Source organism: Rhipicephalus microplus, chromosome 10, assembly GCF_043290135.1.
Source record: "Rhipicephalus microplus isolate Deutch F79 chromosome 10, USDA_Rmic, whole genome shotgun sequence".
Taxonomy (NCBI): domain Eukaryota; kingdom Metazoa; phylum Arthropoda; class Arachnida; order Ixodida; family Ixodidae; genus Rhipicephalus; species Rhipicephalus microplus.
In genome coordinates, this window is record NC_134709.1 from 54,487,407 (window position 1) to 54,511,180 (window position 23,774).

Genomic DNA, 23,774 nt, shown 5'->3' on the forward strand with positions numbered 1-23,774 from the left:
CGCTGTTAAAATTCTTGGAAAGCGGTCGGATCACGTACTGCCTTCCGAGAGAATTCGAATGAAAGTCCTGGCGCCTGTAGTTATGTATCGTGTGTCGAAAATTGTGCGTCAATGAAATTCGCAACTCAGCTGGCAGCTCTGCAATGAAATGCCTGTCTTCCTAATTTTCCTTTCTTTTTCAAGACAATGCACATAGTACTATAAATGGAGGGACAATCATTCGGGTAACTTGCAGAATCACTGCTTGGCTTCATTAAGACTCCTACCATGATGAGATATGCATTAATGTTGCTGGTTTGCATGCTTTGTTTTACTGGGTAAGTGAAGTATTTTTGTATTTTTTCTTCAAGCTTTGGTTTATTGTAAAAATTCTTAGATATGTCACGGTGTCCATTAGGCAGCAGTCAGCGACAAAGCGTAATGGCGATAGTCACGGCCTGGCACGGACTCCCAGTGCGAGCAGCGTCCTTTTTGAAGAGGACCCACTAGAAGGCGCTCGAGAGTGAAAGCCATCACTAAATTCCAAGGCTTCGCTACACATATACTTTACCATACCTATACTGAGTTTCACAACATGTAGCGCCTTCATTATGGCTTGCATGCTTGCAGAGTTTAGCGTCCGAAATGCACTCAGACACCATTGTGAAAAGCTGTGGATGATTTCGATCAGATAATTCTGCAACAAAAGGTTACTGTATTGCTTAACTGGCCACAATTCTTTGAGTGTTTCCGGACATAAGACTGAAAATATTAGCAATGCCAATAAAGCGTAAAAGCTTCCTTATCAACAAGCCACTCACACCAAGTTTTTTTTTTGTCGCTGCCGTGGGTTGCCACGCAAGCAAACCACCAATCATATCCGCTATTTTTTCCCTCCTCAAAAAGCTGTCGTAACAGTAACCGTGCTACGGTGAACGTAATTCCATGAGTGGTACTGAAGTTCGCCGTGGTGCCACAAGCACTTGTGTCGTCTGCTTGGTTTAACATGTTCGAATGATAAAGAAAATTAATGACTGTAAATGACAAAATTCTTGGAAAAGTCAATACACGATAGAAACATTTTACCATTTTCGTGAATTTTTGTGCGAGAAAGCAGCTAAGCAATGAAAAAAAAATGTTTTCAATGGCTCTGCTGCACATTTGAGCACATTGAAGTTACGATTCTAGCCAATGGAACTTTCACAAAATGATGCCTTGCATTTACTTCACTTTTAATGGGTGAAGGTCCTTTAGGCGTGGGCTGTACGTCCCTGTATGTAGCCACCTCTCGTTTAGTTTTTGCAGTGATCACTAGATGGTGGTACCGTCTCCTGTATGTTGCCACCTCTCATTTAGTACGTGGGGTGTTCACTAGATGGCGGTACTTGTCGCTTATGATGGTGGCTACATACGTGACAAGTCACCCCGGAAAAGAAGACACAAACCCTGAAGTTGGTGAGATGAGGAAGTTAATAGAGCCATAGCAAAACGTCAGGAAGCCTCTAGGGAATACAGACATGCTAAGCAGCGGGGTGGACCGACTGATGATGTTGAAAGAAAATGGGAAATCTTTCTAAGCTGTAGGAAGGATGCATCCCTTCTGATCAATGAAAAGATTGGAAGAAAGGTAGCTCAGTGGCTGGCAGAAGTACATAAAAAGACAGAAAGGCAGCTGCAAAATCTTGGAACCATCTAAACTCCCTAACAAATGAGACGAGCCTAGAGCAGAGGTTTATAACTACAGCCCGAGGTGCTAGGCTAGAAGGGGACAAAGCTAATGAATATATAAGAACAAGGGTGACAGAAAAGAAATTTCAGCAAAGAAGTGCTTTGTGCACCACATTAGACAAGGATGAATCAAGTGGCGCAATGGCTCCATTTCCACAAGAGTGGGAAAGAGCTGAGAAAAGGGTCCTTAGTAATACATCAACAGGCCCGGATGCCATTCCAATTATGCTGATACAGACATTAAGTCCGCAGTCTAAGCAGGCTTTGAGAGAGGCAGTGAGCAAAATAATAATCGATGGAGAAGTTCCTGATGAATGGAAACTTAGCAGGATGAGCATGATCTATAAAAGAAAGGGGGACAAAGCTGACGTAAACAACTACCGTCCTGTAACAGTGACATCAGTGGTCTACAGGCTGGGGATGCAGATTATAAAGGAAAGACTACAGGCATGGATAGAGGATGAGGGGGTGCTGGGGTAACTGCAGAATGGGTTTCGGAAAAACAGGAGGTTGGAGGACAATCTGTTCTCACTGATGCAGTGCATCGAAATAGCAGAAAAAGAACACAGGCCTCTGTTGCTATCATTTTTGGATATCAAGAGAGCGCACGAAAGCGTAGTTTAAGAGGATTGTGAGGAATACTGGACACACTAGGCGTGGAAGATATCGTCACTAATCTTTGAAAGGATATATATTAAGGTAACAAGGTAATTATAAAGTGGGAAAAACACGTATCCAAGCCTGTAGAGATAAAACGTGGACTTTGGCAGGGGTGTCCCCTGTGACCCTTATTATTCATGATGTAACTACAAGGATTAGAGGCCAAATTAGAGGGAAGTGGACTGGGCTTCAACCTCTCTTTCCTCAAACAATGAAAACTAATTGAACAGGCACTACCAGCATTGATGTACGCAGATGCTATAGTGCTAATGGCCGACAACAAGGAAGATTTGCAGAGATTGGTGGACATCTGCGGTAATGTGGGAGATTGGTTAAATTTCAGACTCAGTAAGGAAAAATGAGCAGTCATGATTTTTAATGACAATGAAAGTAGCGAGCTTAGAATACAGGAGGTCACGCGAGAGATAACAGATAAATACAAATATCTGGGCGTACGGATAAGCAATGGGGCCTAGTACCTAAGGGAACACATATACGTGTCGACTAAAGGTAGCATAATTGCAGCGGTAATGAAATAAGGGGCACTGTGGAATTACAATAGGTATGATGTTGTGAGAGGAATATGGAAAGGGGTCATGGTTCCTGGTCTGACGTTCGGCAATGCAATCTTGTGCATGATATCACAAGTTCAAGCAAGATTAGGAATTAATCAACGTGGATTAGGTAGGCTTGCCTTAGGAGCTCACGGGAATACACCAAATCGAGGAGTACAAGGTTATATGGGATGGACATCATTTGAGGGCAGGGAAGCTAGCAGCAAGATAAAATTTGAGAAGCGATTGAGAAAAATGGGGGAGGAGCGTTGAACTAGGAAGGTTTTCAGCTACTTGTACATGAAGAATGTCGATACAAAATGGAGGAAGCGAACCAGAAAATTGACTGGTGAATACTTAGAAAACAGCAGGGGGCCAAACCAGAAAGACTTATCGGCTAAGAAGACGGTAAAGAAAACGGAGCCTGACATGTGGAGTATTGACATGGTTAAGAAGTCCGCACTAGAGATCTTTCGAACTTTTAAGCAGGAAATCGCCAAAGAAAGGGCCTATGATAATACTCGAGGTAGTTCTCTACTGTTTGAGGCCAGAACGGGAGTATTGCGAGCCAAGACATATCGGGCCAAATACGAAGTGGTAGACACGGTATGCAGTGCTTGTGGGAGAGGAAGAAGAAACTGCCGAACACTTGATAATGGTCTGTAAAGGGCTTCACCCTATAATTCAGGTTGATGGCGCAGAGTTTTTCAAAGCACTGGGGTTTAGGGACAGGGAGGGCAAAATAGACTTTAAGCGAGTAGAATTAACTAGAAGGAGGTTATCTGATTAGTGGATAAATCAAGGTAAGAGTGAAAATAAATCCTTCACTGCAAAGTACCAGTCCTCAACTTCACTATTTAAGAAAAAAAAATAATTCTGGTTGCTGGTTCACTAAGTATTATGGCTGGGTGGCATTAGCCGCCGCCCGATCTAAAGGGCACAGCCATATCAATCCATTCATCCTTCCGATGAAAAAATGCAAGATGTTATAAACTAGACGGCGGTACTTGAAGTTGATGATGAAAGATGCGAGATGTTATAAAATAGGAATGATGTCACATAGGGCGCGTGTCATTGGTGGAAGGCAATCGTTGGAAGGCAATTGCGGTGACGAACGCTAGGAGGCACGTTGTAATAAATTTGAGTTGGGAAAATGTACGGAGGAGTCATGGTTTACCAGGTTTACCTTCGGAGCTTCGCCTAGTCATCATCATTTACTTCGTGGATATGGCGGCACTTTTTGTTTTTTGGAAATCTAAAAGTACGCCACTGCACTGCGATACATTGGGTCTTGTCAATGCTACAATAATATGGGCTGCGCATTCTGCGCTACGTGTAGGTATATATTTTTATGCGGTCCTGAATGAGCCTTACATATGGTTCATTTTAAAGCAATAAATATCATACCACACTCTCAACAACTTTCTGTCATTGATGCCTCCGCCATACTCCGTTGTGAGGGTAGAAATATGTGATGAATCAAGATACCTTATATAAATGACACGAGAATCAGAAATTACAGACGCAACACACGCAATACAATGACGTTATCAAGTTATTGATCTTTTTACAAGGACGTAAACTCGATAAATATTTCTCCAGGGCCCTTTACACCTATGTAGCGTCCTGCTTAGGTCCATGGTCTCCAAGATGGGGGCGCGTGCCTGCCAACTCTGAGGTCGTGCTAAGACTTACGCATCACGATACTCGCTGTTGTATGTCGTTCTCGTAGTCGTCGTTATGATTATCGCAGTGGCTACGACGCGATGTCTTCCGGCGGTTCAAGACAACTGTTAAGACAGCCTGTGATAGCGACGTACTAACACGATGCTGTACATGGTCGGACGAGCGGCAGCAGGACATAGGAGGCGAGATTATTGCGAGACTATTGAGTAGTTAGACTCGCTCCTTGTAGCATTTCAGGCTGTGCTGCACAAGTTTACAGCGTCGTCCTTGCAGCGAAGTTAATTTTTTATATAACTCGGAACTTCTTTTTTCATTCGTTGCAAATAATAATTAACAGGCTCGATAATCAGCTTAGCTCAATGCTCAGCTCATTCTTCGTAATAACTTTTTTAGCCGTCTTCTCACGCCTTTCAATACGTTTTGTCGAAAATGCTGCACTCCTCGCACCACTGTCGTCATAGCTACCATACTAAGGTACATTTATTTTCAGCAGCAATCGTGAAGTTCGTCACAACAACTTGTGACGTCTGTTTGATTTACCAATTTCAAATGCTAATGGGCAATAGGAACTGCATATCATAGGATGAAATTTCTAAATAATGTCAATACAAGATATAATCATTTTATAATTTACACGTAATTTAGGGCAGAAATCAGCCCAGTAATAAGAAAAAAAAACGTTTTTATTTGTTCTGCTGCACGTTGCAGTATAATTAGTTTCTGATGCTACTGCGCGAATTTGACGGAAGAATTAATAATATGCATTTCTTTTGGATTATCTTCTGTAATCTCAGTTAATGTGACTGCCCTCTGATCCATTCCGTCGCACTCATTAAATGCTAAAATATTATACGCCGCACCATCTATGCTTCGCGTCGGAAAATTGTTCTTAAGCTGCCGCCGTGAATGAGCTTACGATTTGGATACTTTTATTGCCATTATGATCATATACCACAACGAGTTTGTGCCGTTGATGCCTCCGTCGTGTAATGGTATAACAAAAAGATCTTGAATTTAACGCCGCAAAACCACCATATGATTATCAGAGACGTGGTAGTGGTGGGCTCCAGAAATTTTGACCACCTGGAGTCCTTTAACGTGCACCCTAATCTGAGTACAATGGCCTACAGCATTTTTGTATTCACCGAAAATGCATCCGCCACAGCCGGTATTCAATCGCGCGACCTGCGGGTCAACATCAGGGTGCCTTAGCCACAACAGACTGGCATGAAGCGAATGGTGGGAAAGGCAAAAAATTATAACGACACAAAAACCTTTTAATAAACGACACAAGGATGGAAAATTTCACTTGCAACACATGCATAAAACGCCATTAACTGGTTAGAACCAAGGAAGGGTAAACGTAAGGGCTTGTTGTTTTTTGTTAGAAATGATATTGATGAGAACTGAAGACAATTATCTCTAGAAAAGTATCGAAGATACTATTAGAAGTAATTGTAATTAATTGTGAAAAAAGCAAGGTGGTTGCAAAGATCATTTGCCGTGAGCACGGATTGAACCTCCGACCATCGAATAACGCGTCCATTGCTTTACCAACTGATCTACCACAGCGGCAATCCCCCCCCCCTTTCCATCTATTTCATGAGGTTCGTAAGTGCATTTAAACATGGGACCGTCAGCTAGCTCCAACTGTTGCCTTTGCGGCGACTGTACGACACTCAATTTTTGCCCATTGATGTCACATAGCCAAGGATGTTATTACGAGCTGGTAACTGACGAATAATACCTCAGATACCACCTGAAGGAAATAACTCTGCCAGAAGAAGACCCTCGCTATGAATGAAAGAAAGAAGTGTGCATTCAAGGGCTCATTTTTTTGTTTGTTTGTTTGTTACGAAATATAATAATGAGAACTGACATACAAATATACCAAAGAAGGTGTAGGGAATATCATTAGAAGTAATATTAAAGTAAATGTGAAGAAACAACAGCGGATAAAGAGATAACGTGCCTGTGGCAGGGACCGAACCTCTGAACTTCGAATACCGCATCCGAGGCTAGTGGCATTTTATATGGACGCAAACTAGAAAAAAATTTCCCCGGACCCCTGTTCTTCTATAAAGAAGAACATTGTTTTATAAAGAAGAAGATTGCAATTTTGCATACCGCAACTTGCCTGTGTAAGTCGATGTCGTTGTCGAAGTTACGGTCATTGCTACGGTTTGTCATGGCCTTGTCTGGGGCATCGGTACTACTGGCGAGGCAACCTGTGAAGGTGGCGAATTACTGCGATGCCGTGAACGGTCAGACGAGTAGCAGTAGGATACAGAAAATGAAATCGCGGTATTGCGAGATTGGATGAAAAACATCAATCTCCCGCTGAAAGAAAATTGAGAGTATATATACGAAGATGCGAGTGCGAATGCTTACACTGGCAGCGGCGTTGACGCTGTAGCGCTCACCGCGGTGTTGCGCAGGAGAAAAACCTGGGAAGGCGCAAAGCACGGAGTGTTGTACGGGTGTTTCCTACTAAAATATGCTTATTACTACTAAAGGACAATGAGAGACAGGAGAATCCGATTGGACCTAGGGACTCGCCGTCCACCTTTAGTTCACGCACAATCCAGGAATTTTCATCTTCCACGCAGGGAAAAAATTTCCACTGGCACTTCCTCGGAAGTCAAGATCCAGTGTCTATGTATTCGGCCGGTGAACAGTTGTGCAGCGCAAGCAGTCGGTTTTTTTCAATCAAGAAACTTGTTAGCAGATGCTGCCTGCTGCGGCGTTGCGAGGCGAGAGGGGGGAAGCGTAGGGGGGACAGAGAGGGAGAAGACGCTCATGCGGAATGGTGGTGTAAGTGTCGCGGGGAGGAGTGCGTAGAATAGAAAGAGGGATGAGCGAGCGTAGGCTAGTGATGCTGCCTGCGTCGGCGTTGCGTGGCGAGAGAGGGGATGCGTAGGAGAGGAGAAAAGAGGAAGGGTATGTGCATGTGCAGTATGGGTGGCCACGCTGGACACCGCATTAAATCAGGCACTGCGCCGTGCTCCAGGCCGGGTTGCAGAAATTAGGTGCCTTTTCTCATCTTCTAACCACTACTACCACCACACCGCATTAAACCCTGCTCTAAGATGGTTCGCACCTAAGAAGAGTGAACTCTGAGACTTCCTTCTTATAACACTACTGATTGCTGTGATAGAGTTTACACCATCGCCCTCATCGCAAATTTATTTTGTAATATAAGACATGAACCTGTATTTAGTTTATTGCAAACCATGAACAACATCCTATATAACCTACTAAGTTCAGCGCCCAGTTATTTCTTCGCAATGTTTTCTAAGCCGTCTTCTTAGGCCTTCAATTTGTTTTCGAAAAAATCTTCTTGCCTGGTGCGCTGCTTACTAGATTTATTTAGTTACTTATTTTATAATGACAATACCGTCAGTCCGATTTTCAGACCTTAGGCAGGAGTGGGTGCAAGTGAATACAAAAAATGTTTACATATGGGGTATTGTAGTTGTAAACAAAACCCCGGTTAGCGAATACATGAAGAGAAACGCCACAAATCAACATCAATATAAAACATTAAAATGAAATGATATCGAAAGAAAAAATATAAAAAAATTGCACAATCAAAGAAGCAGCATAATTAAATAACTACGCAACATATTTATAACTTGAGAACGTATTTAGCAAGTGGCAGGGTTCATGTATAAGTATGTCAGATCTATGGAATCACGCAACGCGTAACTACGTCAGCTCTATGGGACAACTATGACGTAGTCATCTCGTTATCTGAGGTAATATATGTTTCCTTTTGATAACTGTGTCCTAAGTAAAATATTATAGTTTGATGTGGAGATTAATGGCTAAGCATTCTTATTCTTCTGGGAAAGAATATTAGTTGAAATAGAGGCAAACATCTTATTTTTTTTTGCCACGGTGGAGCCTCTTTTGCGGTTTCACACACGGAGGAAAACAAAAAAAAAAAAAAGGAGGAGAGGGCATGCCCAGCCGGCGCGCTATGCGAAAACTGTGCTGGAAATGACGTCATGGCACACGGTGTCTGCTGGACGCAATGGCGGCGTTGCTATGCTTACGGGTCGTGCAGTGTAGCTGCTCTAGCAGTGAGTGGTGGCGGTATGGTCTCGCACGGAGCCGTGGCAAACAATATGCGTGGTTTGTGCCGCGTTAGCTACGCAGTGTTCCCCCGGTGATTGTTGTACTCCTAGCAACGTTGGCAAAACTTGTCGCTAGGCATGTGCCCCAACAGTGCGTATAACGAGCACGTATATACATGTGATTGATTTGTGGGGTTTAACGTCCCAAAACCACCATTTGATTATGAGAGACGCCGTAGTGGAGTATATACATGTGCCATACGGCAGGTGAAATATTCGCACAGTGCTCAGCGAAACTGCCATTGAGCACCATAAAACCACAGAACCTCAATAAACGCCTTGAAGGTCAGTGATGGTTGCGCAGTTTTCCTGCTTCTGACAACAAACGAAACATTTGTGCCCTGCAAGACGCAAAAACGACGTCAGGTGCACATATGTAGTTTCGTGTTGAATATGTACCCAGTAACAACCAGCATGTGCGTGTTACACATTTTCTCTTTCGCTTCCTATGCTCGCCCCCTAGTAGTCTACTCTCAGCGCTATAGCGGCCGCGTTCAAGTCTTACGTGTTTGCACCCTGTACTAGATCAATGTGGTTGCACATTGCTGACGCCGGTGAGCGTTTACGTGAAGCGATGACCGGGCGTGCCTCTGCCGCTTGAAAAACGGAATGAAACCATAGAAGGAGGTGCACGGCCGAACATGTTGTCTGGGCAGTGCGTGGACTAAAAAAAACTAAATTTGCGTTTTGGGTAGTTTTTATACCCCTTTTCATTTATATTTAATTGGCTTCACACCTGCTATTGCTGCACGTAGGAGGGGGCTAGTCACAATTTTTATTTTATGGTGTTTTCCTGTACGGGTGAAGAAGTGTTTGAGATGGGGCAGTGCGTAATTAAATGTGAAAGTATTGACACGACAATCACCGTAGTCGGTGCATCGAGAGAGCATCGTGTTGCGCTTGCTTATTTGTCGGTGAGCTGTTACTCGCTGTCCATACTCGTTTACGAACTGATTTCACCAATGGTATTGGGCTGGCCCCATAGAGAAATACACCATATAAACAGCGGCCACTGGGACCTTTTCGCGGCCCAGCAAGAAAGGGTTTGACCAACCGCTAGATGGCGTACCCATACTCACTTTTACTTTTTTCTGTTAACATATGTAATAGCCTCCTCAGGAAGACATTGACTACCCAAGGTTTACTTCAAGTTTTTGTGAAGAAAGTTTATTAACTTGTGCAATATCAATATATCCTCTAGACTATGTTCCGCTTAGGACATTTAATGCCTTATAACTGAAAACAGCGAAGTATGACTAGGAAGTGTAGTGTTTCAGCATATGTTTTGCACAAAGAGGCACATTAATTTTGTTTAGATGTATGTACATGTATCCCAATTGTGGGCGCGTGGGTGTGTAGCCTAGTGCAATGAAAAAGAAAAAAAGAGTGTGTAGCCTAGTGGTAAACACACTCGCCTACGGAGCATCAGCGTACAAGTTCAAATCCCAGCGTGTAGACGAAAAAATGTTATTTTATTTATGCTGAACGCAATACCGGGTCTGACCAACCACTTGTGGCGCTGAAAGCAGAGCAGTAGCTGGGCCGCAGACCCCTATGGGAGTGTCCGCTTTTTCTCAAAGCTGGGCCAGCGTGCACAGCCCCGTTCCGTCAGTTTCGCATCGCCACGGCACGCATGCTGTGCAGTGCACGTGGTTTTCGATCCGGAGAGGGAGACGTGCCCCTTTACTTCTCTAATCATGCATAAACAAGAGAGGAAAATCTGCGCTTCCCAACAACTTCACAGAGCGTGATGTTAGGGCCAATCTTGAGCTTTTTCTTCCACCATGGGTCAACCTATATGGAAGGTCATATGGGGAACAAAACTGTCGCGAAATGCATATAGCGTTTTTTGCCAACACTAGTTCAAAAACTCTTTGGTACTTTTCCAGTTGCCACTGTGGCGCTCCTACAAACACTGAATATTCGATAACAAACAAAAGTGATCCAATGTATTGTAAGCAATTTGTAAGTATTTTGTTGACAATTCTTTATTATCTTCCTCGTAAGCCTCGTATTTCCGACCATGACGTGAAAAAAGTAAAAAAAAAACGCTCGGCTTCGGTTAAAAATGTGGAGATTTCACTCTTATTTGAAAAATGATGGAAGCAAAGTTTAGCTAGGACGTAGCTGACCCATCAGCCTCTTTTGTTTATATCACACTGCGCAATGCTCCTTCCTAACTTCTTTACCCTTTGCCGAGAATTGGACGAGTTTGAAGTACGTGCTATGCATGTCCTTGAAACTCGGACGAATTGAAACTCGTATTAAAAATGCTTAGCAAGTGCTCGCACTACTGTTAAGCAAAGCAACAGTAAAGGCCATGCGTGAAACGATCAAATGTGTCAATAAGTGCCTACATTGGACGTGCTCACGAAAAATGACAATTGACCTACATAAAAAATCAGATTGCCCGATCGTTTAAGGCCAATCACTGACAAGCCCATGATCCAACCAGCATCAAGTAATGGAAAAGGCAGATTGCCACTATCCCTCAAGAGGAAGGTACATAACAGCTGCATCTTGCTGGTATTTAGCTAAGAAGCAGAAACCTGGAGACCTACAAAGTGGGTTCTGCTTAAATTGAGGACGACGCAGCGAGCAATGGAAAGAAAAATGGTAGGTTTAACTTAAAAAGCCAAGAAGAGAGCAGAGTGGATTAAGGAACAAACGGGGGTTAAGGATATCGTAGTTGAAATCAAGAAGAGGAAATGGACATGGACAGGGCATGTAGTGCGTAGGCAGGATAAGCGCTGGTCATTAGGGGAAACTAACTGGATTCCCAGAGAAGGCAAGCGGGTTAGGAAGAGACAGAAGGTTGGGTGGGCAGATGAGAATAAAAAGTTTGCGGGTATAAATTGGCAGCAGCAAGCACAGGACCAAGTTGACTGGCGGAACATGGGAAAGGCGTTTATACTGCAGTGGAAGTACCCTTATGGAAACGCCATACATGGCCCATATATAAGTTATATCTGGCCATATATAAGCATATATGGCAGCATATGTGGCCATATATAGGCATATATGGCAGCATATGTGGCCACATATAAGCATATATGGATGTATATCTGGCGGAGTCGGTTCATGTATGGGGTTATATACGGCCATATATGACGCGGTTGGCCCATATAAGGAGTCAAATCCGGCCAAATAAGGCACGGCCACACCATATATAACATATCAAGTGGATCCTTATATGTGGAAGTGCTCTCCTATTTGGGATGAACCACGTATATATTTAGCACCGTGATCACACTTTTATGCGAATTGTAATATATAACAATTTGTACACAAAGCTGACCTGCTTATTTTTCATAACAATAGGAGTATTAAATATATATGTTGTTTCTGCCGTGCAAAAAAACCGAAATTTCAGGTCAGCTTTGTGTACGTGATAGTTGCAACTCAGTTGAATGCATATATGCATGCATTCGTGTAATTTAACTCGTACATTTTTCATGGCATTTAGGTTTGAAACAATAAGTTGCAATTAATACGACGTAAATAATGTATACAAGAGCAGACATGTTTTACGAGGAAGGAATCGTGTCAAGTCACAAAACGTATTGAAGCTTCCGAACCTCGCTATTATTATAGAGCAATCCTATATAGTATTATGTAAAGACAAAATGCATGCAACTTATATTGTTCACATTAATGCATTCTTTAAAGTGGCAGCAAGAAATAGTAATTTCAATGCGCTTTTAGCTTCCACATCAGTGGACAAAATTCCACATTATTTGAAAGTTTTGATGGCTATATGCTCCCTTCATATAACAAGATTTCTATTAATCCTGTTGACCCCTCATCTGCGATTGCTTTCAGCAGCCATTTACTATAATTGCATGCGCAGTGCAATGTTTAAGGGAGTATTTTCAAAAACAAAAAGAACTTACGTGAATGAAACTTCCAGGCACCATTACGATTACATTCAAGATAGAAGTTGTACTAATTTATTGCAAAAATACATCTTGCGTTTCCTTTGGCTACGTATAATGTTCCTGGCTGTGCACATAGTAAATTTATCGAAAATTTTATGATTGCAAAAGTGAACAATTAATTTAGTGTAATGTTTGCAAGCGTCAAATAAATCTCACGTCATAGACATGTACGTTAAAAAGGTGCAGCTGACTCACATGTGATACATATTTAATGGACAATGTAATGAAATGCTGAAGCTTTATAGCAACATTTAACGTAGGCTGCCGAATTCACATACTTCTATTTTGTGTCGGTGTGTCATTACTTGGTCGAGGTCACTAAAGCGCACGTGCCATCATCAGGATTAGCCTAAACATTGCCTTGTGAATACAATTAGTATGACACATTTTTTGTGGGCTGGCGTGATACCTAAGCCAAACTCTACATTATGTAAACAGCCCCTTGCTGTGCAGGCGCGTAACGATTCAAACTGCTTGCGAACATATCCTTTCAACACCAACACGGTAGTGCACTTATAAGATATGTATGCCGGTACATACCCACCAAACTGACAAGTGTACACTCGCGTATAGAGATTCATGGGCACCCGGACACTGGCATTTCATTCAATGTGGCTAGATATTTTCGGACATGTCAGAATGATATGAGTGTATTACTATTATTATTATTATTATTATTATTATTATTGTTATTATTATTATATTATTGTTATTAATGTTGTTGTTGTTGTTGTTGTTGTTGTTGTATTTCGCAAAACGTCCAACAGCGAATTCATATGCTGTCATACTGTGTCGTTATGTAAGTTTTATGAGATCAGTTATCTTGGTGTTTTTTTTTGATAGCATGCTGAATTTTTTTCTACTTGCATTAAATGTGCTGCCATGTGAGGCCTTCATTCTCTTCCTGTTGGCTCAACATCTCGCGAGAATTCGGTTCTCCTACAGCCTTCTACAAATTGTACACCGCGATATGTCGTCGTCAACTTGAGTACATATGCATAATTGATTTGGAATGGCCCTGCTAAATCCAGCAGTAGCGCCACTGAGTGAGTCCAGAAAAATTTCATAAGCATTTACCCTCATCGTTTCACTAGAATCCTTTCAACACTGCTAGAATATTATATTTGCCATCAGTTAACGGCCGGCAAAATCGCGCTGAGTTGTTATTTCTTTACAAGCTAGTTCAGGGTGAGATATTCTGCCCTTCTCGGTTGTAATAATTTTGAAACTCCGCGTAAGTTATCGAGAGAGAATCGACCGTTGCATGTACCTGCCAGCTTCTTTCAACACTCTATCCTTTACAGAATACTGAGTCTATCGAACGTCAACTTTCTTAATTCGTTATGTTTTTCATAGTCTACAGTCATTTTCTTTTTGTCAGTGAGGGCTGCCCTGTCCTAACGTAGCTTTGCACATGCACAGATTCTTCCTTTTCCGTCTTTCAGGAAGCCTTCGGCACGGTTATGTATATTCTACATTATTTTTCAGTCCCATTCCATGAATATCTACTCTTTTATTTGTTGTTTTCATTGTGTGCTGATTTCTTTTCGACTGCTCGTCTTTGCTCTTTTTATTGATTTGCATTTCTGTGGACAGTCTGTAATGTATTGTTTGTTTTTGTTTTCTTTTCGCGCGCGCCAGCATGAAAGACCCTATGGTTGTTCTTGGGCAGGTTAAAAATGATTGATTGATCATTGGTTGATTGAATATTATTATTATCATTATAAATGCTTGCGAAATAAGATGAAATTTTGGCTGAAACGCGTCTTCGTAGCCAGCGTACACGAAGCAGCGATTTCAGCTCCACGGAATGCCTGTCTCAAAGGTCTTGCACGTGCAGCTTTCTGGGCCCGCGGAAGGAAGTTGAAGTCCATTGTACGAAAAAACTCGCCTGACTGCTAGGTTGCAAGGGGTGCGCACAGTAAAAAAAAATACAAAAAAGGGCGCCCATCGAATGGGTGGACAATTCGGAGAAAGTTGTTCGAAGGAGCGCACGTGGGCACCGGGAAGCCCTGCCGTGGCTTACACCAGTCTGTGGACAGAGCAGGAAAGAGAGTGCCGCGGCCCATTTCAAGTAACGACGAAGAAAATAGTTTGCACAAACATTCAGTCGTATGGTAATAACATGGCGTCAATAATAGTTAAAAAATGAAACGTCGTTCGCCAATAAGCTCAGGAAAATTTAGTTCTAGTGAAATGTGCGTAAATCATTGATCTCAAGGAGTAATGTAGGGTCCATTGCAATATTCATTGTCAAGCCTGCGTGCACTGTATCCGTCCGCGTCATTGTTGTTTTTTTTTTGCTCGCCGGAGTCATGGGTGCCGAGCTGATCGAGTTTGTTATTTTCATTCTTTTTGCTCTTATTTCGTGTTCAACTACTGCTCCAATTTACACAAGATAATCGCGCAGCTCTCAGGAATCTACTTCGCTGTACGTGGCGAAATTGTGGACGGACGTGGAAGTGTTTTTGTGTGCGTGTGCGTCTGTACGCTGGTGGATTGGCGATCGTCAACTTTTCGTGCGAGAAAAAAATGGATACCCGTGCTTGCGGGCAAGCGTTTCTTCAAAACTTCTTCCTAAAGCAGTACGAATGGACGTGGTGGCTTTAAGGTGTGAATAGGTTATCAGGATTAACAGGCTCCTTGAAAGACAAGTCTCGGTTAAATGTTAAGGTAAGTTCATCATTTTCATTACCTTCGCACGTTGTTCATAAATATTATAACTCGAAAACATACCACATTGCATGCTTGCTGAGTAAATAACTTTATGCTAATCGTGGTTACGTCATTAGGCTGTTTTGTTTAGGCGATATGACAACACTTTCTTTTTTTCACTTGATCCAGACAGTGCTCTATTTAATCAAAAAATCTACGCCAGGAAAATGTTGGTTTCGTGCCATTGTACTTTTCATAAATATATTGATGTAAATATACTTGTGTTGTATTTTTCTCATTTTAACGCTTGAGGAAAAACCAAGAATAAATTACAACTTGCGCAATTACAAATAAAAAAGAGTTGCATATCTCCAACTCCAAGGGTGTCATGAGATTTATGAGCCCACGTTTGAATTTGTCTTGCGTTTGAATTTATCTTTCTTCGTCTACGTTCCACTTGTTTTTATATTTACGTGTGTTTTGATAAGGACACGCAGTTAAAATTTTGTTGCTAGTTTGATTCTTCAAAACAGGGTGCAATGTCACGGATCCAAATGGAAAAACTTAAGAATAGCCCGTAATTTCGTTTCCGCCATCTACAATCAGGGTAATATAAGTGTAAATTTGACTGGAATGCGTACATCACAGGCGACATTATCGTTACTGATGTCGCAACATCGCGTGGTTATCTTGAGGAACTGCGCATACCCGCATACATAGTTACACAAAATAATGTGATGTCACGTTTTAATCCGTGAGCACTGTAGATATTTTTACGCAAGCCGAAAAATAAACTGGTATGATGCATTAGAACTTGCTACTGTGTGAAAAAACTGGGGGACTGTTAAGCTCCGTTTTTCACAGTCGAACGTGATTGATTGATATGTGGGGTTTAACGTCCCAAAACCAGTATATGATTATGAGAGACGCCGTAGTGGAGGGCTCCGGAAATTTAGACCACCTGGGGTTCTTTAACGTGCACCCAAATCTGAGCACACGGGCCTACAACATTTCCGCCTCCATCGGAAATGCAGCCGCCGCAGCCGGGATTTCAACCCGCGCCCTGCGGGTCAGCAGCCGAGTACCTTAGCCACTAGACCACCGCGGCGGGGCCAGTTGAACGTGATAGCAGTATCGATCATGTTTCTTGTGTGTAATTCAATCACTTAGTGTGTACTCTTTATTGCATGATGCTACTTGAACAAATTTAATTGTGGAATAGTACTGCGTAATTGAGAAGGTTGAAAGTGTCTCAATGAAGGTTTCGCACATGGCTGCATTTTGTGTAAAAAACGGGTAACATAGTTTAAAGAACAAGAAATATTATGTAATTACTGAGTTGCGCGAAAAAGATAAAATACAAAAGGAACACACCTAGATGCAGCACACACTGACAACTGAAACATTGTTGGAGAAAACAGACATACGTATATATGCGGTTACGAGAACACGTGCGGTGAAATAAAAGGATTAGATGAGCAGACAGATTGTATAAATGAGGCGCTTCCAGGAAAGCTACCTCAGTAGCAAGCAACATAAGTGAGAGTTACGTGACACATGAATCCCCAGCTTTGTTTATGAAATACGCCTCTCCGATTTCCCGCGCTATACCGTGTCACTAAATCTAGCTTTAACTACCGTATTCCAAACAAGGGCGCGCAGCCACACTCTCAACAATATGATGATTGGTTAGAGAATGGTTGTTAATTCCTTTAGAGAAGCTTTGTGATCTACAATTATATAAATAAATTCTAAATAATACTTCCCACATGACAGCGCAGTGCCGTCCATCACACGATGTCCACACTGTGAAAGAAAATGATCAGATGTCTGCTCATCTAATCATTTTTTTTCCACCTCACGTGTTGTCGTAACCGCATACATATGTCTGTTTTCTCCAATGAAGTTTCAGTTGTTAGTGTGCGCTGTGTCCAGGTGTCTTCCTTTCACACTTCAAATTTTTTCGCGCAACTAAGTTAAGATGAAGTACCAACTCGCCCAGCAGAACGTGCTTCTCAATATAATGTGTGTAAAATGTTTTAGAACTTTATGCACTCACTACGCAGTCGTGAGGGAATACGTGCAGTAACCAGTGTGCCTTTTGTAATGGTTGGCTGTCTTTAGACCGCGAAGTCACGTTGGTAATAACGTGTTGTGATGCTTGATGACAATGCACGCTTGTATCATGCAATATAGCTGCGATATTATATGTTGTGTTGTGAAACCTGGTTGCAGGATACATGTATTTGTTAAGCATGAAAGTTATTTTCCTTGCATTTACAACAAGAGGAAGTTATTAACGCTTTATTTCCAAGCAGAAGCATAGCTGTGTGGTAGAGAACTTGCATGCCATGCAAATTGCCTGCATGATTTCGATCATCACTCATATCCCAAAATTTATAATATTTGTTTTATTTGCATTCTCTCAATTTTCGATCATTGACAAGACGATTTTTCACGGAGAGCCACCGATGCCTACACCGGAATTTTTGCAGAATGAGCTCTTTACCACTGTTACATTAATGTTGCATTATTGGCAAAATGCAAAGTGGATTACGTTTACGAAGTACATTTTTAGTGTCCCGTTGGCAAGAAATATTGTTAAATGCCTCCGTTCCCACGCACACAGAGACCTATAGACACCAGTTTTAGCAGTCGTTCTATAGGTCATTAGTCATAATACTTGTACATAACAAGCTTGCATACCAATCACTTTCGACCGAACTCCTTAAAAGTTGATTATCAACTCATTTAAGTTATTCAATGCACACGCAGTTCATACGGTCAATAGCAAGTCAATATTTCGTTTTGACTGACTATGGACGCTCCATTGACACGCGAGAAAAGTTTTAAACATAACACACTGTGAAAGATATCTTTACGAAACTCAAATTGGGTTCTTTTATGCTATTTATTTTTGTCAAGTCGGAATCGATAAAGCGGAATATTTACTTGCACCGTATATATATACTATGTCTCAGACCGTGTTGACCATAGGTTCAAGATAAGAATAATCGCATGCAAGACTGACGTGTTTCAAAATGATTTTTTACCAAAAAAAATTACAAGATGGAACCAGCTGCCTTCTAGCATTGCCTCTACACTCCCAAATATTTGTTTTATTTCATGTTAGAATTGTTCCGATTTATATGTTAGAACATGTTCCAATTTATATATGAATTTCTCTTGCAGATTGTGATTCAGGTGACTTTGATTATTTGTTTGGCTATGTATTTTTTGTATTCTACTTTTCGTAAATGCTCCCTCAATGTAATGCCAATTGTTGCTGTGGGTAATGAAATAACTAGATAAATAAAAGTGTCGATAAGTAAGCAATATATTTAAGCACAAAGAATGTATCTCTTCAGGAAAAGTGGACTAACAGTGACATGTGCCCACCACAAGCTTTAGATATGATGCCAAGTTACATTCTAGCAAATAGTTGTTGAGAATAACTTGAGATATATTGAGGATAACTTAATTGAACAAGAATGTTCAGGGGGTATGTACTGCCTTTGTTTTGGAGATGATAGTGACTGCATGCAGACCTTTCAACAAACAGGTATATTTCTAGCTGAAGAATGATTTGAGCAGCTATATTTTTTGCCGGTGACACAAGCTGAACTAGTATAGATGAATCATTTGAATGGCTTTATATAAAGGTATCCATATAAGGCCATATATGAAAGCATCCATATAAGACCTTATATGGATGCTTCTATATATAGCCATATATGGCCATATACAGCAACACCCATATATGGGGATATAAGGCCCATATATGGCTATATCAGGATTTGGACATATCAGTTTATATACGGCCCATATATGGGGATTCCATATATGGGCCAGATATGCCCAATTTCTGATGAAGCCATATATGGGGATTTTTATATAGGTCCATATATAGGATTTTTGTAAGGGTAGTCAGCCTGATGATGATGATGATGAATGGAAAACGGCCTATAGAAATACGCATGCATAGGTCGTCCAAAAATTGTGGCGCTCACTCAGACTCACCCATGAAATATACTTTACACTTAGTGCCTACGCAGGCTCAGGCCCTACAAAACTTTCATGAGCAGGACTCGTTCGGACTCGGAATCACTAAAATCCACCAGACTCACTCGAAATCAAACGCACCAATATATTACTCACCCGCTCACTAGGACTGAGACTCATGGCTGGATTTGAGTCTGAGTGAGTTCAAGTGAGTCAACTCATGAGTCCGTTACCCTGTAATCTGGTTTTTCGAACATGGCGTCAAAGCTCACGACCTTCAATATCTTGCGCAATACGCGCTTTTATTCGTGCCTCATCATCATCATTATCATCAGCAGCAGCAGCATTGGCATCGTCAGCAGCATCAACATCAGCATCAGCCGGACTACGCCCGTTGGCGGGAAAAGCCTCTTATGATCTGCGAATCACCCTGGTCTCGTCTTTTTGCTGCCACGTTATAACTGCGAACTGTTTATTCTCATCGGCCCACGTAACTTTCTGTCGCATCTTCGTGCGTTTGCCTTCTCTGGGAATTTAGCCCGTTACCCTTATTGACCAGTGATTATCCTGCCTATGGCTACGTATCCGGCCCATGCCCATTTATTCTTTTTGATTTCAATTATGATATCCTTAACACTGGCTTGTTCCCTCACCCACTGTGCTGTATTTCTTCTTTTTTCTTCTTCTTTCAATTGGAATATCTTTAACCCCCGTTTGTTCCTTGACCCACTCTGCTGTTTTCTTGTCTCATAAGATTACACCTATCATTTTTCTTCTCATCGCTCACTGCGTCTTCCTGAGTTTACCCTGAATCACGCATGTAGTTGTTATCGCGTTTGCGTCAGTCACATACCGTCATCATTCATTCCTGTTCCGCAATACAAAATTTGGTATATGTGAAGCTAGCGAAGTGACCGCGAGCACACCATAAGCGTGGCATGTAGTCATCACTTGCATGACAAGCATGTCATGATTTCCACGTTAAGGTTGGTCACGTAGGTGCTCGATACCGCTTTGGCAATATGCCATGGAAACGAAGGCACCGCAAGATCAGCAAGACCATGAAATGTAAATCATGAAATTCTTCACATACATGTAATGATTTTAGTATTATGACTAGTCATTTGTTCTCGTCATACAGTCATGTTATGCCATACAAATTTAGGTATGAATACTATTATCGAAACAGCCAGGCGAGCTAAGAGACGTAGTCGGCTAGATAGATAGATAGATAGATAGATAGATAGACGGATAGATAGATAGATATATAAATAGATAGATAGATAGATAGATAGATAGATAGATATACGGACGGACGGACGGACGGATGGACAGACAGACAGACTGACAGACAGAGAGACAGAGAGACAGACAGACAGACAGACGGATGGATGGATGGATGGATGGATGGATGGACGGGCGAATATAGTCAAACTCACTGAAGTTCGCTAAGGAATGTTTCACATTTAGTAGCAATAAAGAGATCACGTCTCCCTGCCTTACGTCCTCCTTTATTGCGACTCTGTCGCTGTCCTTAAGGAGGCCTGTGGTGGCAGCTGTGGGTCCACTATAGATTTGTTCACTATGGCTATGTAGCTTTCGTCTATTCCCTGATTCCGTAGTGCCTGCACTACTGCTGATGTTTCGATTGAGTCAACAGCTTCTAGTAATCTATGAAATATTTCTACAGAGTTTTTGTTGTATTCCGCACATTTCTCTATTACCTGATTGACAGTATGAATATGGTCTGTTGTGGAGTGGCCCGTACGAAATACGGCGTGGTCCTTCGGTTGATAGAACGCTAATGTTGCCTCAACTATATTAGCTCTAATTTATTAGTTTGTAGGGAACGGACAGTACATAGCTCATAGGCATGTATTTTTAAAGTTCTTATATTCTTTATTATACATTAAAATGATGTTGGCGTTCTTTCAAGATTCTGGTACTCTCACCGTCAAGAGACGTATGTAAGGAGGCCGGTTTTTCTAACACAATTTCTTCACCATCGTTCAGCAGGTTTGTTGATACCTTATCCTCACCAGAAAGATTGCCTCTTTGGTTTCCTTCTAGGGTTTCCTTACTTCCCCTGTCGTTAACGGCAGTATGTCGAATTCCTATGAACTAGTATTACTCGTTACAATACCATCTTGGCTGTTTCGGCTCCTGTACAGCTCGCTGTAAAAGTTCTCTTTCACCTTAACTATCCCATCGGTATTGGTTATGGCATTGCCTTCCATTTTCATTAATGCACACATCCGATTTTCGCATATGCCTATGTTAGCCTTCGCTGCTTTTAGGCTTCTGCCGCTTTTTACAGCCTGCTCGATTCTCTCCATGTTATACCTTCTGATGTTGGCTACCTTGCACCTATTGATTAATTTCGAAGGCTCCACTAGCTCTATATCGGCGGTTGAATTGAAGCTTTCACGGTTTTTCATCTCTGAAAGAGATTTTCGTTCTCTGAGATAGTTTGCTAGTGTCCTGTGTAGTGACTGTACCCTCGACTTTCATTGCACACTCTTTGATGATACTAGTAAAATTATCCTTCATTGTGTCAACGCTGACGTCGTTTACCTTGTTTAGAACCTGGAATCTATTCTGAAGCCAAACTCTGAATTCCTGTGTTTTCCCTCTCATCGCTAGCACATAAATTGGCTTTTTGAATATCAGTTCCTGCCTTTGTTTTTTTCTAATCTTGATGAATACGAGTTCTTACCAATCTATGGTGACTGCATCGAATCTTACTAATTACATCTATACTGGGAGGCGCTGCGAGCACGCGACCGTATCGGGTGTGCAGCACACTGGCTCCGATGATTTTTGTTCGGAACCCCGCATTACCCTATCGAACCTCTAAGAACGTCTCACCACCGTCACCGGAATGTGATTCGGTTCACCTGGATACCACGCTTAGGCAGATGGGCCCTTTCTACGTCTCCTACGGGCCATTAGGTCTCGACCACACCAGTGACGTCGCTAGGCTTAGTGATTATGGCAACTCCCGGTAGAATGGACGGCCGGGCGGCTTCACACCGCATGCCGCTACCGTGGCGGACACCCAAACTGGATATGATCATCACTGAATAGTGTGGACCAACGTCCCGTCTTCGGGCAGTTGACAGGAGCTGCCTGAGTTCTTAAAGGGCACCGCACTTTTAACCTCAGTCGCTCGCCGAGAGCAGGCGAGCAACGCACTCACTGTGACCTCAACCAACGTATTGTCTTTGGTCACAGCTGCCAACGTGGACGCTGGCGTCTGCTCCCCACACTTTCACTTTCGTTGTCTGCGACGCACTCCGTGGTCTCAATGCGGGGGCACCGAAAGCCTTTGTGGTGGCCGCAACCCCTGCCGAAGCAGAAAGCAACGGACTTCGTAGTCGTGCTCAAACCCTGAACTCAGCTGTCTATCGCCGACGCGTTCCCCGAGAACGGGGCCCGACGCGCGCTCATCGTTTACCTCGCAGCGACTGCGACACGCCTAATCGCTGTTGTATGGTGCGGGAACAAAATTTCATTCTAGTCTATACCACGAATCCGCACATAGCGGACAAACTTATCGGTGAGTTTGCAGTTCCCTTACCGGCTGGACTAGTGCCCCTGTTTGGGTACTTGCGCGCGAACACTCAAGACTCCTTTTATGGAGTAGTGACATTGCGAAGATCCGACTCTAAAGACGCTCTTCGTGAGAGCCTTTATTGACCCAGACGTGACATTCTAAAGGTGCGGTGACTGGAAACCTCGAATTAGGTGTGCCTCGGCAAAGCTCCTTAAAGCAGCACCCGTTCGTCCCTAGTAGTAGTCGTAGTCGTAGTCGTAGTGTGTAACCAGTCTTACGTTTTGACCTGCAAGGTTTTGACTCACGCTTTGACCTGCAAGAAAGTGCGCGTGGTGGGAGATTTCTCCTGTGCGTTGATGAACAATAAAAAAATCGCTGCGTCGTGCGCGTTAACTAAAAGCCGAATTCTCCTGTCTCTCATTCCCCATTAGCAGCCATTGACATGTACATTAATGACTATCTGACAAGAAAGAGTTGCTACGTTATACTCGCTGGGTGTAAGCTACTTGGTTTTAGAAAGGTTTAGTGAGCGTTGTGCCGCAGTGCCATGAATACAGTGAACTAGCATATACCATTAACTCGTGGTGGTTCAAGGAGGGAAGTAGACACGAAGCGCAAGCCGTAAGAAAGTGCGCGTGTGCCACCTCTCCTTTAGTCCTTGGAATGTCCGCTGGATTGCGGTGCTTCTACATGGGGGATATATGATGAAAGGATGCGAGGTGGTGGTATTTGGAGTGTTTAATAGATGGACGAACGGACACACAGACAGATGCATGGACGGACGCACGGATGGCTGCACGTACGGATGGACGCTTGGACGGACGCAGGGGCGAATGCAGGGACGGATGCGCAGATGGACGTGCGGACGCACGAAGAG

At 42.6% G+C, this 23,774-nt stretch overlaps 1 long non-coding RNA gene across 1 annotated transcript in view; it reads left to right on the forward strand.

The window, feature by feature from the left end:
- The first annotated feature begins 212 nt into the window (after nucleotides 1–212).
- Nucleotides 213–23,774, forward strand: part of LOC142774397 (uncharacterized) — a 75,215-nt gene continuing 51,653 nt past the window's right edge. The window contains exons 1-2 of the long non-coding RNA XR_012886379.1: nucleotides 213–317; nucleotides 10,636–10,711. This is a non-coding gene — a long non-coding RNA (uncharacterized LOC142774397). The remainder of the gene's footprint in view (nucleotides 318–10,635; nucleotides 10,712–23,774) is intronic.